Below are 13,502 nucleotides of genomic sequence, written 5' to 3'. Positions count from 1 at the left end.
AGAGTTGAGGTCTTTCAGCAAACAGTAGCTTTTCCTGGGGGCTAGTTTGTGAGAAACTCACAGAGCCCAGCCAGGAGCCACTCTCAGGGTTTCTGTTTACTGATGTCGAGGCTGCTAAAGGGAGGGGCAGCCTCTGGCTCTGATTACCCAATGAAGAAATCCACTCCTAGGGCTGGTGCCTGAACTGGGTGACTTTTCCCTGGGTGGAGCTGAGTCTGGCAGGTCACACCATTAAGTTCTTGTGACCTGCTAAATGACCCTAGTTTTATTCCAAGGCTTGAGTTGGAGCTAGCAGCTCCTCGGAGCTTTGTTGGTATCCAAGATGGAGATCTCCGGTACTGGGGCGGGGGGGGGGGGGGGGGGGGGGGGGAGGAGTGGCCTTCCCTCCTCTGCTTCCTGAGAAGGAGTGAGGACGTCAGGCTTCTACTGAAGCCACGTCTTGGTTCCTGGGTCATCTCTGGTCTGGGAACTGGAGGATAAAGATGTGTGCTCCGTGTCGGTTCTTGCTGGTGATGAGTAGAATTCGCTCACCTGCTCCGTATGGTTCTTTTGTCCTGGACTCTCTCTGTTTCAGGTATGGCATCTGTGGCCGCCACAGCCACCCCTGTCGCAGATGCTACAGCGGCAGCTGCTGGCAAGAGCTCAGATCTGTCTCCTTGCCTGGATATTCCCTCTCTGGCCTAACTCTCTGATCTGTGATGTCACACTTGGTGTGATTCTCTGGCTTGCGACTGTTCACTGGAACTCTAAAACTGCTTTCGATGTGAGAGCTTGTTTTGACTCCAGCTTCTCCTCCGCCATCTTCCCATGTCCTTCCGTTTTTGCCACTTTCTAAGTTCTGTTTTGAATTCCTTTTTCAAGTTTTTAAGGTTTTCATCATAGAGGTCCTTCACTTCTTTGGTTAAGTTAATTCCTAGATATTTTATTTTTTGTGGGCTATTACGAATGGAATTGCTTTCCTAATTTCAGCCACACTTTTCTCATTGTTGGCATACAGAAATGCCTTTGATTTTTGAGATTTAAATTTATACTCTGCTACTTTGCCAAAGTTTTGAGTAATTTGGGAGTGGATTCTGTGTGATTCTTTAAATAAAAGATCATGTCAACTGCAAAGAAGGAGAGTTTAAATTCTTTCCCTATTTGGATCACTATTATGTTAGCATCTTGTCTTATTACTATATCTAGGCATTCAAATACTAGATTGAATAGCATTAGAGAGACTGGGCATCCTTGTCTCATTCCTGAGTTAAGAGGAAATGGCTTTAGTTTTTCAGCATTATGTATATTGCTGGCTGTAGGTTTGTCATATACAGCCTTTATTGTATTGAGGAATGTTTCATGGATTCTTAATTTTTCCAGAACCTTCATCATAATGGGAAGTTGGATTTTGTTAAATAATTTTTCTGCATCTATTGAAATAACCATGTGGTTCTTATCCTTGCTCTTGTTGATGTGATTAATTATATTAAATGACTTGCCCATATTGAACCAGCTTTGCTTCCCTGAAATGAATCCTGTTTGATCATCGTGTATGATTTTTGGATGAACTTTTGAAGTCGATTGGCCAAAATTTTTTGACAAGTTTTGAATCAATGATCATCAAAGTAATGGGTCTATAGTTCTCTTTCTTTGATGAGTCCCTGCCTGGTTTTGGGATGAGGGTTATGATGGCTTCATAGAATGAATTCGGTAGTGAACTTTCTCTTTCAATTTCATTGAAGAGTTGGAAGTGTATTGGTGTGAGCTCTGCTTTGAAGGACTTGTAGAATTCTGCTGTTAAACCATCTGGTCCTTGGTTTTTCATAGATGGGAGTCTCTTATTGATGTTTCTATTTCAATACTTGATATGGGCCTGTTAGATGATTTAACTCATCTTGTGTTAGTTTCGGCATGTCAATATTTGTTAGGAAAAGGTCCGTTTCTGTCATGTTCTCAAACTTCTTAGCATAAGGTTTTCAGAAGTATTCCCTTATAATGTTCTGAATCTTGGTTGTTTGTGGAGTAATGTTTCCATTCTCATCTCTAAGTTTATTTATTTGGGTGTGTTCTCTTCTTTTTCTGATAATATTAGCTAAGGGTCTGTCAATTTTGTTTTTTTCGAAGAACCAACTCATTGTTTGATTGATTCTTTCTATAGTTTTTTTGGATTCTAATTCATTTAATTCTGATTTAATTTTAATTATTTCTTTCAATCTACTGGTTTGGGATTTATATTGCTGCTCGTTTTTAAGGATGCTCAGATGCCTCATTAGTTTGTTGGTTTCAGATCTCACCAATTTGTTCATGTAGGAACTCAGAGCTATAAACTTACCCCTGAGTAATGCTTTGTTGTGTCCCAGAGGAGCTGGTAGTTTGTGTGTTCATTTTTGTTGAATATCATGAACATTTGAATTTCCTTTCTAGTCTCTTCCATGACCCACTCGTGATTCAGCAGTGTGTTGTTCAGCCTCAATGTGTTACAGGAATTTCTTTGGTGGCTTTTGGTGTTGAGTTCTAATTTTACTCCCTTGTGGTCTGAGAGAATGTAAGGTATAAATTCAATGTTTCTTAATTTGGACAAGTTTGCTTTGTGTCCTTCAATGTGGTATACTTTGGAAAATGTTCCATGTGCTGCTGAGAAAAACGTGTATTCTGAAGCTGTTGGGTGAGATATTCGGTAGATGTCTGTTAAATCTAGTGGATCTATGCAGTTGTTTATATCTTCGGTTTCTCTGCTGAGATTTTGCCGAGTTGATCTATCTAGTGGGAAAGTGACGTGTTAAAGTCCCCAACAATTAATGTCTTTGGATCTATGTGGTATTTGAGGGAAAGTAATACTTCTTGGATAAATTTGGGTGCTCCGTTGTTTGGCGAATAGATGTTTAGAATTTTAATATCCTCCTGAAAGAAAGATCCATTAATTAATATGTAGAGACCTTCTTTATCTCTTCTTACTAATTTTAATATGAAATCTATTTCATCTGATATTAGGATTACAACTCCAGCTTTTTTATGGAGGCCATTTGCTTGGTACATTTTGTTCTAACCTTTCACATTGAAAATGTGTTTGTTTTTATGGGCAAGATTCCTGAAGGCAGCAGATAGAAGGATCTTTTTAATCCAGCTAGACAGTGTATGTCGCTAATTGGAGAGTTAAGTCCATTAATGTTAAGAGATAGGACAGAGTGGTACTTAGGAGTTTCTGCCATTTTATCCACTTTCTTGGGGGCTGCGGCAACTAGGTTCTTCCTATGGTTTTTGGATTCTCAGTTTGGGGGCAGTTTCTTGGCCTCTATTGTGGTCTTTTTGGTTTTCTATGTGTAGGACATCTTTAAGAATCTTTTGTAGGGCTGGTTAGGTAGAGATATATTGTTTCAATTTTTCATTGCTATGGAAGGTATTTAGTTGCCCTTCGGTTATGAAGGAGAATACAGCTGGGTACAGTACTTTTGGTTCATTGTTGTTTGTCTTTAGGGCATGGCATACATCATTCCAGGCTTTTCTTGCTTTGATTGTCTCTGCTGAGATATCTGAGGTGATTCTAATTGGTTTCCCTTTATAGGTGATTGATCTTTTCTCCTTGACAGATTTAAGGATGTTTTCATTGGTCTGAATTGATCCTGTGGGGATTATAATGTGACAATAGGATGTCCTATTCTGGTCTGGCCTATTTGGAGTTCTAAAAGCTTGTTGTATTTGAATAGGCCTATCTTTTTTGCATGTTTGGGAAGTTCTCTGCTAGGATGCTGTGAAACAAATTTCCTAGACCATTAACTTCTGTCTCTAGGTGCTCCTCTGCACCCATTATCCTCAGATTAGGCCTTCTGATGGTGTTTTCAAAATGTTGAATAGATCTATCATATTTCTTGGATTTTTCTTGGGTGGTTGTATGTGCTTTCTCTATAATATCTAGGCTGTCTTCAATCCCCGAGATTCAATCTTCTGCATGGTCTAACCTACTGTCAAGACTTTCTACTTTGTTTTTTATTTCTTTTCCTTCTAATTGGTTGGCTTTGATGGCTTCAAATTCTTTGTTGGAGCTTTGTTTTAGATCTTGTATGAACTTCTTTAGTTCCTTAATTTGGTGTTCAGTTTTTATTATCAAATCACCTAGTTGATTGGTTATTGTTTCCTTGGACTCCCATTCCTTCTGTTGGTTTGCATTCAGCATTCTCTTTGTGGACTCCCTGAGTTCTTTCAGCTCTCTGTTTATGGATTCCATGATTGCCTTTTTGTATTCTCATCCTGCTCTCTCAATTTCTGAATTACTCTTTGATTAGATTCCTCACGTTCATGTGATTCCTGTTGCTCTATTTGAGTATTTTTAGCCTGCTCACGCCATTCCTGACTTTCTCTTTGTCTGTCCTAGGCCAGTTCCCCCAAATCCTGTCTATCTCTTTGACTGGTCTCAGCCTGCTCATGCCATTTCTTTATTTCTCTTTGAGTGCTCTCTAGCTGCTCACGTAATTCTTGTATCAATCTTTGAATAGCTTTCTCACGCTCATGGTATTCCTGTATTGACCTTTGGTTTGTCTTCTCTCTCTCCCTATCACATTCATACAGTGTCCTTTTTAGGTTTTCAATCTTTTCATTTACCATGTTTTCCAGTAGTGATTGTAGAGCTTTTTGGGAACTCTCCAGTGGATTATTCATTATCTGTTCTGTCCCCTGAGTATCATGAGTGGGTTTGGATACTCGAACTTGCCATTTGTCTTGTGTTTTTCTGGCTTGCCCTCCACATTTGGGATGAAATTAACACGTTTTGTGCTAGAACACTATCTTAAGTTAAGCATCAAACAAAGTCTGTAGTTGCATCGTAAAAGTCTGAAGATACACTTTAGTTCAACAGATATATCTATTCAACATCAAACAACTATGTATTAATGGGCTACGAACCACAAAGAAGAATTTTGCAAACCATAAATTATCAGGTTTAGGGAGAGATGTGGGTAAAAATAGGAATACAGGGATGTGGAAAGGCAGAGGATGAGTAAACTTAACTAAGTCTTAATCTCAAAGCGGGAAATAGGTTGAATAGAATGATAGTAGAGAAAGAGAGAAAAAAGAAAAGAAAGAGAAAAAATGAGACAAGAAAAAAATAGAAGAAAAAATATTAAAAATTAAAAAGTGAAACACTTAAAAACTTAAAAATTATGCAAAATGCAGACATAATATTCAGAGAAGAAATTGTATAGGATAAGATAAGGGTAGGGCTAGAAAGTAGATATGAAAAACTTAAAATTAGAAATGCTTAAAATATTATATAGATATAAAGAAGTAGTGCTGGTTTTGAATTGAGTAATAAATTTCTGGATTAAGTGGGTACACAATGGGTGATAAGGTCTAATAATAAACTATGTGTATATCTGAAGATGAGCAGAATAGCAATTAAGTCACGTAAAGAAGAACAAAAGAAAAGAAATTGTGAAAAGAATGAGAAGGAAAGAAAAAAAATGATCAAAGTTTAGTAGAGCTAAACATAAAAAAGTTATAGAGAAAAGAAAAAACACATGAAAAAAGCACACACACTTATACCCTGAAAATAAAAATTATAAAAGGAAGAAAAAAAAGTTAATAGAAAACAAAATTTTTTTAAATGTTAAAAATTAAAATTAAAAAAATATTTTAGGAAAATTTTTTTATAAAAAACTAAAAAAAGAGTTCTTTGATTTTTTTTGGGGGGATGGGAAGATCCTGTATCTCCCTTGTGTCATTAACCAGTCTCTAGTTGGAGTCTTTGGTCGTTTTGTGGTGTTTGATTTTCCTGTGGCTTGGTTGGTTTCTTAAGTTGGTTAGTTTGAGCAGGTAGAAAAATGCTCTGCTTTACCCAGGATTTTGTGATCCTCATCCCAGGCTTATTCAATGGGAGGGAGATCTGCTGTGAGTATCAAAAAAGTGGGAGATGGCTGTTTCCTCTAGTTTGGAGATACTGTGATGAGGCTAGGTTCTGGATAGAGTTGAGGCCTTTCAGCAAACAGTAGCTTTTCCCTGAGGGGCTAGCTTGTGAGATACTCACAGAGCCCAGCCTGGAGCCTTTCTCAGGGTTTAAGTTTACTGAATTTCAATTGATTGTCAAGTCTGCTGTAGGGAGGGGCAGCCTCTGGCTCTGTTTATCCAGTGAAGACATCGACTCCTGGGGCTGTCAGAACTTGCTCTCCACAGGCTGGGTGACTTTTCCCTGGGTGGGGCTGAGGCTAGCAGGACAGGTTAGGTTCCTGTGACTTGCTACATGACTCTTGTTTTCTTCCAAGGCCTGAGTTGGAGCTAGCTGCTCAGCCAGGCCTTTGTCAGTATCTGTCTCCTTGCCTGGATTTTCCCTCTCTGGACTAACTGTCTTCCTGTGATGGCACACTTGGTGTGACTCTCTGGCTTAGGACTGTTCACTGGAACAATAAAACTGCTTTCTATGCAAGAGCTTGTTTAGCCTCCAGCTTCTCCTCTGCCATCTTCCCGGAACTTTTTCTAGAAGAATTTTTACTGATACTCAAATATGTAAGAAATGAGGTAATTTGCCATTCTTTTGCACTTCATAAATGAGAAAGAATTTTCTAGGTGTTTTTAAATATATCATAATATAATGTAGAACTATTCTGTCACATCGTATGATAATCTGATAAAGATATTAGAATAAAGGACACATTGTACTAAGTTTTGGGATGTTAATGTATATAATTATTTTGATTGTGGAAAATTGTGGGGATTTCAACTTTGGGTATTTTTCTTGTTAGGCTGGCATAATATCAGTGGTTAATTTTAGGATAGTGATTCCCTTTCTACAAGAACATGCACCTTATCTGTCCTTTTAAACTTCCAATCATCAATGGCATCAGAGTTGTACACCAACTTGTCTAGCTTCCGACCTTAGCTGGTCTGGATCCTGCAGTCCTTCCAATCCTAGTTCTTAGATAGTGCAGGATGGTGGAAATGATCCAATGCACCCAGCTATAGATAGAGAAGAAAGTCCACTAAAATTTGGCCTGGGATCTGTTCTCAAGCCTCCTAAATAGTTAAGAGTAGAGATGGGAGGCCCTGGTGCCAAGCAGTAACATTATTTTTAAAGCAATTAGACATATATGAGTTACGCTTCTGATTACCGCAGGAAAAGAATAAAAGAGCAGTGAAGCATACAGGACAGTCAGAATTTTAACTAGAAACTCAGAGGCTGAATCAGCTTAGCTAGCTACTCAGGAGGCTGAGATCTGAAGACCACTGTTCAAAGCCAGTCCAATCATGAAAATATATGTGATTATCTCTAAAAAATCAGAATGGAATAGTGGTAGACAACTATCCTTGGGCACAGAATCTTAGGGATAGTGCCCAGGCAGTATCACACTTCAGGAATGATGAATACAGGCATGAGCATCTGCATATGTGCATGTGCGTACCCACGTGTGCGTGAACACACAAACACACCAATGAGTATTTCAATATGACCTTCTTTATTTTTTTTACCTTGTTGTACTCTGTTTCCCTGAATTAGTTCACAAATTAACAAAATCAGCTAAGCAGCTATTTACATCAACTCATCATGTTTCTCTAAAGTCTATTCTCTTTTTGCAAGCCTCCTTTTATTTGACCCAAAAGTAAATTATTCAGGAGGCAATTCATCTCCCTCAACTCTGTAGTATTAGATTATTGTTTAGGTTCATATCCTAAAGAGACACATTATAAAAATTACAGTAAAAAATTTAGAATTCATCAAATGATAAAATTACAGGTAGAAAGGATCAAATGCTGATCGTTTTTCCAAGTATGTTATCTATGGTACCTAATTTAATCCTCACAATAATCCCATAAAGTAGAACTACTTCCATTTCTAATTCTCAGATGATGATATTGAAGTCTTCAGAGTTGGAATTACTAGTACAACATTGCACAAATGGTAAATCTTAGCCTGCGCCCCATTCCCACCGTATCAAATAACTTCATTCTAAATTATGACTAAAATACCAGCACATAGTCTACTAATTCTAGGAAAATTTCCCAGAATTATTGTCCACATTCTAATGATATTTCACTTTATCTTTGTTAGAAAATAGGAAAATAAGCCTGATGCCGGTGGGTCTACGTGTTACCCTAGCTACTCAGGAGGGTGAGATCTGAGGAACGCGGTTCAAAGCCAGCCCAGGCAGGAAAGTTCGAGAGATTCTTACCTATAATAAACTACTAATAAACCAGAAGTTTCACTGTAGCTCAAGCGATACAGTGATCACCTTGAGAGGAAGAGCACAGGGACAGTACCCAAGCCTAGAGTTCAAGCCCCACGACTAACCAAAACAAAAAACAAAAAGAAAGGAAATATGTAGCTGTAATATGAAAATTCCAAGTTCATAATCAATTTATACCTCCCTGGTGAAAGGAACTGCTAAACTATAACATTCCTGATTTCTAGCTCAAAATTGTAGAAATCATATTCTATCCCATGACAAGACTGCACTACCTTGGGACCCAATCTCTCTTTAACACAGTCATACTGAAGGAATGACCTCCCCAATTCCTGATGGAAACAGACTGCAGGTCTTATGGACCAATCATTTCCACATTGTAGCTCACCTAAGTTGTTTACTATTAGAGGTATTTTGAATGCTTTTTATACCCAACATTTTGAGAGAAATGTACTACTTTAAAATGCTATTAACAAGCAAGACTGATATAAAAATCACCTTTGACCTCAGATAAATATTTTTCCAAAATGCAGTCTCACCTATCATTAATGGTAGGAACGATAGGTTAAAAATAATAGACACCAAGACCTATGCATGAATTAAAGATTCTCCAAGTTGTGAATACAATTGGTTTAAAAAGACATCAATACTACTGCATATTTTTCAAAATTTATTGTGATACTGAAGATTCAGTCATAAAATATTAACACTTGAAAATAACTCATTTTCTTGGGAGTAGGACACAAAACACAAGATTAATCCTAATCATTTTCAAATACATTTATTTTTTCCACAAATTCATTCTTACAAAGATTCTAAAACTAACTGAAGTACAGATATACAAACAAAATAATTTAACTGCATCATCTACATTAAAAAAACTTGCTAGAAAACAAAGTTATACTAATAATTAGCTTACCAAATTTACTTATACTCTTTTATTCTATTTCATTTACTTTCATAAAAACTGGGTTTTCATAAAATGATGCATAAAAAACCCTATATACCCACTTACATCTTCAGATGTTAATAATATTTATTTCAGAAATGTATTTAGCCCTATAGTCAATGAAGTGAAATAATACTAAAATATTCAAAGGCTTTTCAGAAATTGCAAGACTAGCTCTGGGTTGATATTTATATTGGAAAAAATATTCAAAAATCCTTATTTGTTAAAGTTATGAGAGTTACTCACAAAAAAGGGCCATTAGTGAAGATCCCACTGCATGTACAAAACAACTTCAAATGCATCCACAATCTGGAGGTGACACAGGCTTTTTGTTTGTTTTTGAAAGGTATATCTAACAAGCATATCCACAATACTGATTTTCAGTCCATATGGTGGGATATTCAAACTTAATAAATACAGGGTAGATTATCTTAGTGAGATCAGATATGATGTTACAAAGAAAGTTATTTTCAACAGAAATCCGGATAGAATTTATCCACCTTGTGTTTCACAGGAATAACCAGAGAGTAATACCTGTTTGGTCAAGTAGGTCAAACTCACTCCATGATTATATCTTAAAAGTATAACCAATTTAAGAGGTCAAATACATATTTTGTACTGACAGTCATCTTACAGCAATAACTTACTACCTAATTATATCTGCATCTTCTTACCTAACATATAATCAGAGCTGAAATTGGTCTCTTTAATCTAACTTAATGTTGTATATGCTTTGATTATGATGTTATTATTTGACAAATAAAATGTACAGAAGAATGGCTCCATAGAAATGACATGACAGAACACTGATAAATAAAAACATTGCAACACAGTTAGCTCTTTTCAGCCTCACCCTGTCCACATTGGCAAGCAACATTGCAACAGCACACTCACACATATACACATACACACATGTGTGCACATGTACACACATATATATGCATGCTAAATTCAGGGTTTAGTACAAAAAGTACAAATAAAATATTAGTGATTTGGACAAGCGTTAATTTGCCTTATTACAAAATAATACACAATCCAGTCACCATGGGTGTTACATTTTACTTGCCTCGCCACATGTGACCACTTAATTTATTTTAATTAATTCATTCATTCATTTGTTTTGTGCTAATACTAGCCTTGAATTCAAGGCATGGTTCTGTTCCAGAATTTGTTGTTTTTTTGTTTTAGTTTTCTCAAGCCTAGAATTTTACTGCTTGTCGCACAGCTCCATTTCTAGCTTTTGCTGGTTACTTTCAAATCAGAATCTAATGGAATTTTTTTTGCTTGGTCTGGTTTCAAACCACAATCCTCAGATTTCATCTTTCTGATTAGCTAGGATAAACACATGAGCCACCAGTGTGGCTTCTAGATTTTCCTCTATAGCTATCTAATGCACATACTTAGATAGTAATTTAAAACGTAGAGTATAGAAGCAAGTTGTACAGTGATGATATTGTCCTGTCAGAAATTTAAGCTAGTAAATTTCTTCTTAAAACCATGAGCAAAAATACCATGATATAATATAAGAAAACTCACTATTGAACATATGAGCTTTAAGAGTTTTCTAATAGATCCATTACTTGTTACCCAACATTAGAAAAAAACTGTATAATACAGTAGTAAAAAAAAGTCTTTTGTAGGAATACTTAATTATCTTATTTTTAAAGACACCTGTTTTCATCTAAAAAAGTAGGCCTGTCTATTGTCTTCATGTGATTTTGATGGCTGAAGGTGCTTAATGAGAAGTCAAAGTGTATTACTAATCCTTTGCTATCAATTAAATCACCTTTTCTTCTTGGAACATACAATGATTAAAGCAATAGTTCATAATCAGCAAGCAATATTTCAGATTCACACTACCAGTGCAAGTGGATCACCAGTAATTAATCCTTGATACCATTTTCCACAAAGTTTTGTTCCAGATACAATCAGTCTGCCTTCTCTAGCTGCTTTCCTAGCCTGGACCTATTCCTTCACTCTACAGGAAAAGTGATATTCAAATGATTTCAGTCAGTTCTGTTACTAGAATTATCAGGGATTTAGATTCTTGTCTTTAATTTGGTCAAAGCTATGTCTCTTTATGTAGGCTATTAAAAATGTATTTACTAATTTCAAGTAAATACATAAATTATATTTCCATCTCTTTTAAAAAATAAAATTTTTTGATCTATAAATTGATCCGAGGCATGGATTTTGTGGCTAGCTAGGTCATTGCACATCTGTCTCTTTCTTCCTCTCTCCCTTTCATGGTTCTCATAGATAATATGACTGCTCCATAATTATCCTAATTTATTTTGCTTTTATATTTTTGGTTGCATCATTTCACTTTTTGCTCTGCCATTCCCCAAATAATTTACATAGAAGGCATTATTTCATATTTTCTCGTTCCTAGAATAAGCTGCACATGAAGACACCACTGGTCCTCATTTTCAGTCTGTACCTTTCTATATGGAGGAAAACCTTTCCTCTGCTTTCTATCAATTCTCTACTCTCCAGTTAGAATAATTTCGAATAGTAAAAATGGACAAAGAGAAAAAAAATCATGGTGAAATAACAGATGTAGAATATTCACTGGATTTTTCTGAGCAGTTCAACCAACGTGAACTATTGGGGAATATATGTGCACCTGATTCCCACTGGTACTCAATGTCTCTGCTTAGGCAATTCTGATGAAGACAAGGCACAAGATGAAAAAGTGAGGAATGATATCATTCGCAGAAAAAATGGAGAAGTATTCAAGCAAATTATTCTATGGGCTGCTGAAAATAATCAGCTTACTACAGTACAGAGACTACTTTCCAAAAAGGCCACTCATGTGAATACTAGGAATGATGATGAATAAACCTCTCTTCATCGGGAATCCTACAGTGGACACTTAGATATTATCCATGAGTTGGTGGCTCAAGGCAGATATTCATGCAATAACTGTGAATTGCTGGACATCCCTACACAGTGCTTATATGTGGAATAATACCAGACTGGATTCTTTCTTAGTTCATCATGATGCATATCGCAATGCCCAAACTAAAGTCCTCTTGACCCCCTTGCATCTTGCTCTTTGGAATAGAAATAGCAAAAATATGCTGGATCTCCTACTATTGAATATTATCAAATTATCAAACCAGGTCTGAAGAACTTTGAAGAAACTGAATTTGATATTGCCAAAAGGATAAATATGTATCACTACGTTTTTGGAGTTGTGGAAAGCTGTAAAAATTGTTCTCCTAAGTCATAATGGTTTGGTTAAGTTTCTTAAATTTCAAAAATGCCAATCCATCCTTGTGTCCGTACAAAATATTTTCACCATACAAACAGCAGCAATATCTTATTTAAAAATTCATGGACTCCATGGTATTCTTCAAGTGAATTGCCTGACTTTGATGTCAAAATGTATTCAAGATTTGTTTGTATACATCTATAATGATTTCTGCAGAGTTTGTGGTTTTTAAATCAGAAATCATTTTAACTTATCTGTTGAAATGTGTAGTACAGAAACTAAAGATATTTCTGGTTTTTGTCTGAAAAAAGTATATTTTAATCTAATCTGTATTTTGTTTGTATGATATCCATAATCTATTTCATTCTCTCCTGGATATAATAGTTTGAATTCTACATTGTTTTATAATATATAGGTTCATTTTTAAGTGTGTTATTTCAGATAGCATTCCATATAGAAACAGTTTAACATTCCTTTTTTTCCTAGGTCCTTATAGTATGTTATTTCTTTGGAATAAAATGACGATGTTATCTAATTTCAAACGTTTTGTAAAGATTATGCTATGTAAAGGCCTTTCTAAGGTGAGGATTTAATACACTGATGTCAAACTAATTTTTAGTTCAATTAATTACATGTATTGTTACATTTTTATTTTTGTAATCATTTTTAATAACTTTTTCATTTCTTGCATCTGAAGAATGAAAAATATGGCATACTTCACAAATTTTCATATCATCCTTGTACAAGTGCCATGTTAATCTCTGTATTGTTGTAATTTGGGTAAACGTGCTGCTGAAGCATGTCATATCCTGTAAATTTACATAGTTAATGATGCAGTCTTTATAAAGGCATATATCCTTCGTTGACTGTTTGTAACCAGGAAAACTTATTGTTCCCAAAATGCTATTGATCTTAATTCTCTAAAATTCTGTGTATATTGGAAAACTTACACTGGTCGATTGCTCACATTTGCAATTTTTTTTGTCAATGACTATTTTAAGTCTTTTTCAATTAAATTTGATCATACTTTGAAGCCTTTATAGCTAGATCCAAAGGTGATGGCTTTTCAAGTACTTATTTATCAACTGAGTTAGCTTTGTGGAGCTAATGGATTCAAAATAAGCCTTGCTTAAGAGCTACTTCTAAACTTCTGCAGCTTAAAATTTCCTAAATGAGGTCTTACTGGCACAAA

General features: G+C 35.8%; 1 pseudogene; it reads right to left on the bottom strand.

Annotated features, from left to right (window-relative positions):
* Positions 1-13,011: 13,011 nt before the first annotated feature.
* Positions 13,012-13,111, bottom strand: LOC122127518 (annotated as a pseudogene).
* Between the last annotated feature and the right edge of the window lie 391 nt (positions 13,112-13,502).

The sequence above is a fragment of the Dipodomys spectabilis genome, unplaced genomic scaffold, assembly GCF_019054845.1.
Source record: "Dipodomys spectabilis isolate Male_0828 unplaced genomic scaffold, ASM1905484v1 ptg000301l, whole genome shotgun sequence".
Taxonomy (NCBI): domain Eukaryota; kingdom Metazoa; phylum Chordata; class Mammalia; order Rodentia; family Heteromyidae; genus Dipodomys; species Dipodomys spectabilis.
The sequence above is the reverse complement of the archived record's forward strand: the minus strand, read 5'-3'. Positions and strand labels throughout refer to the sequence as shown.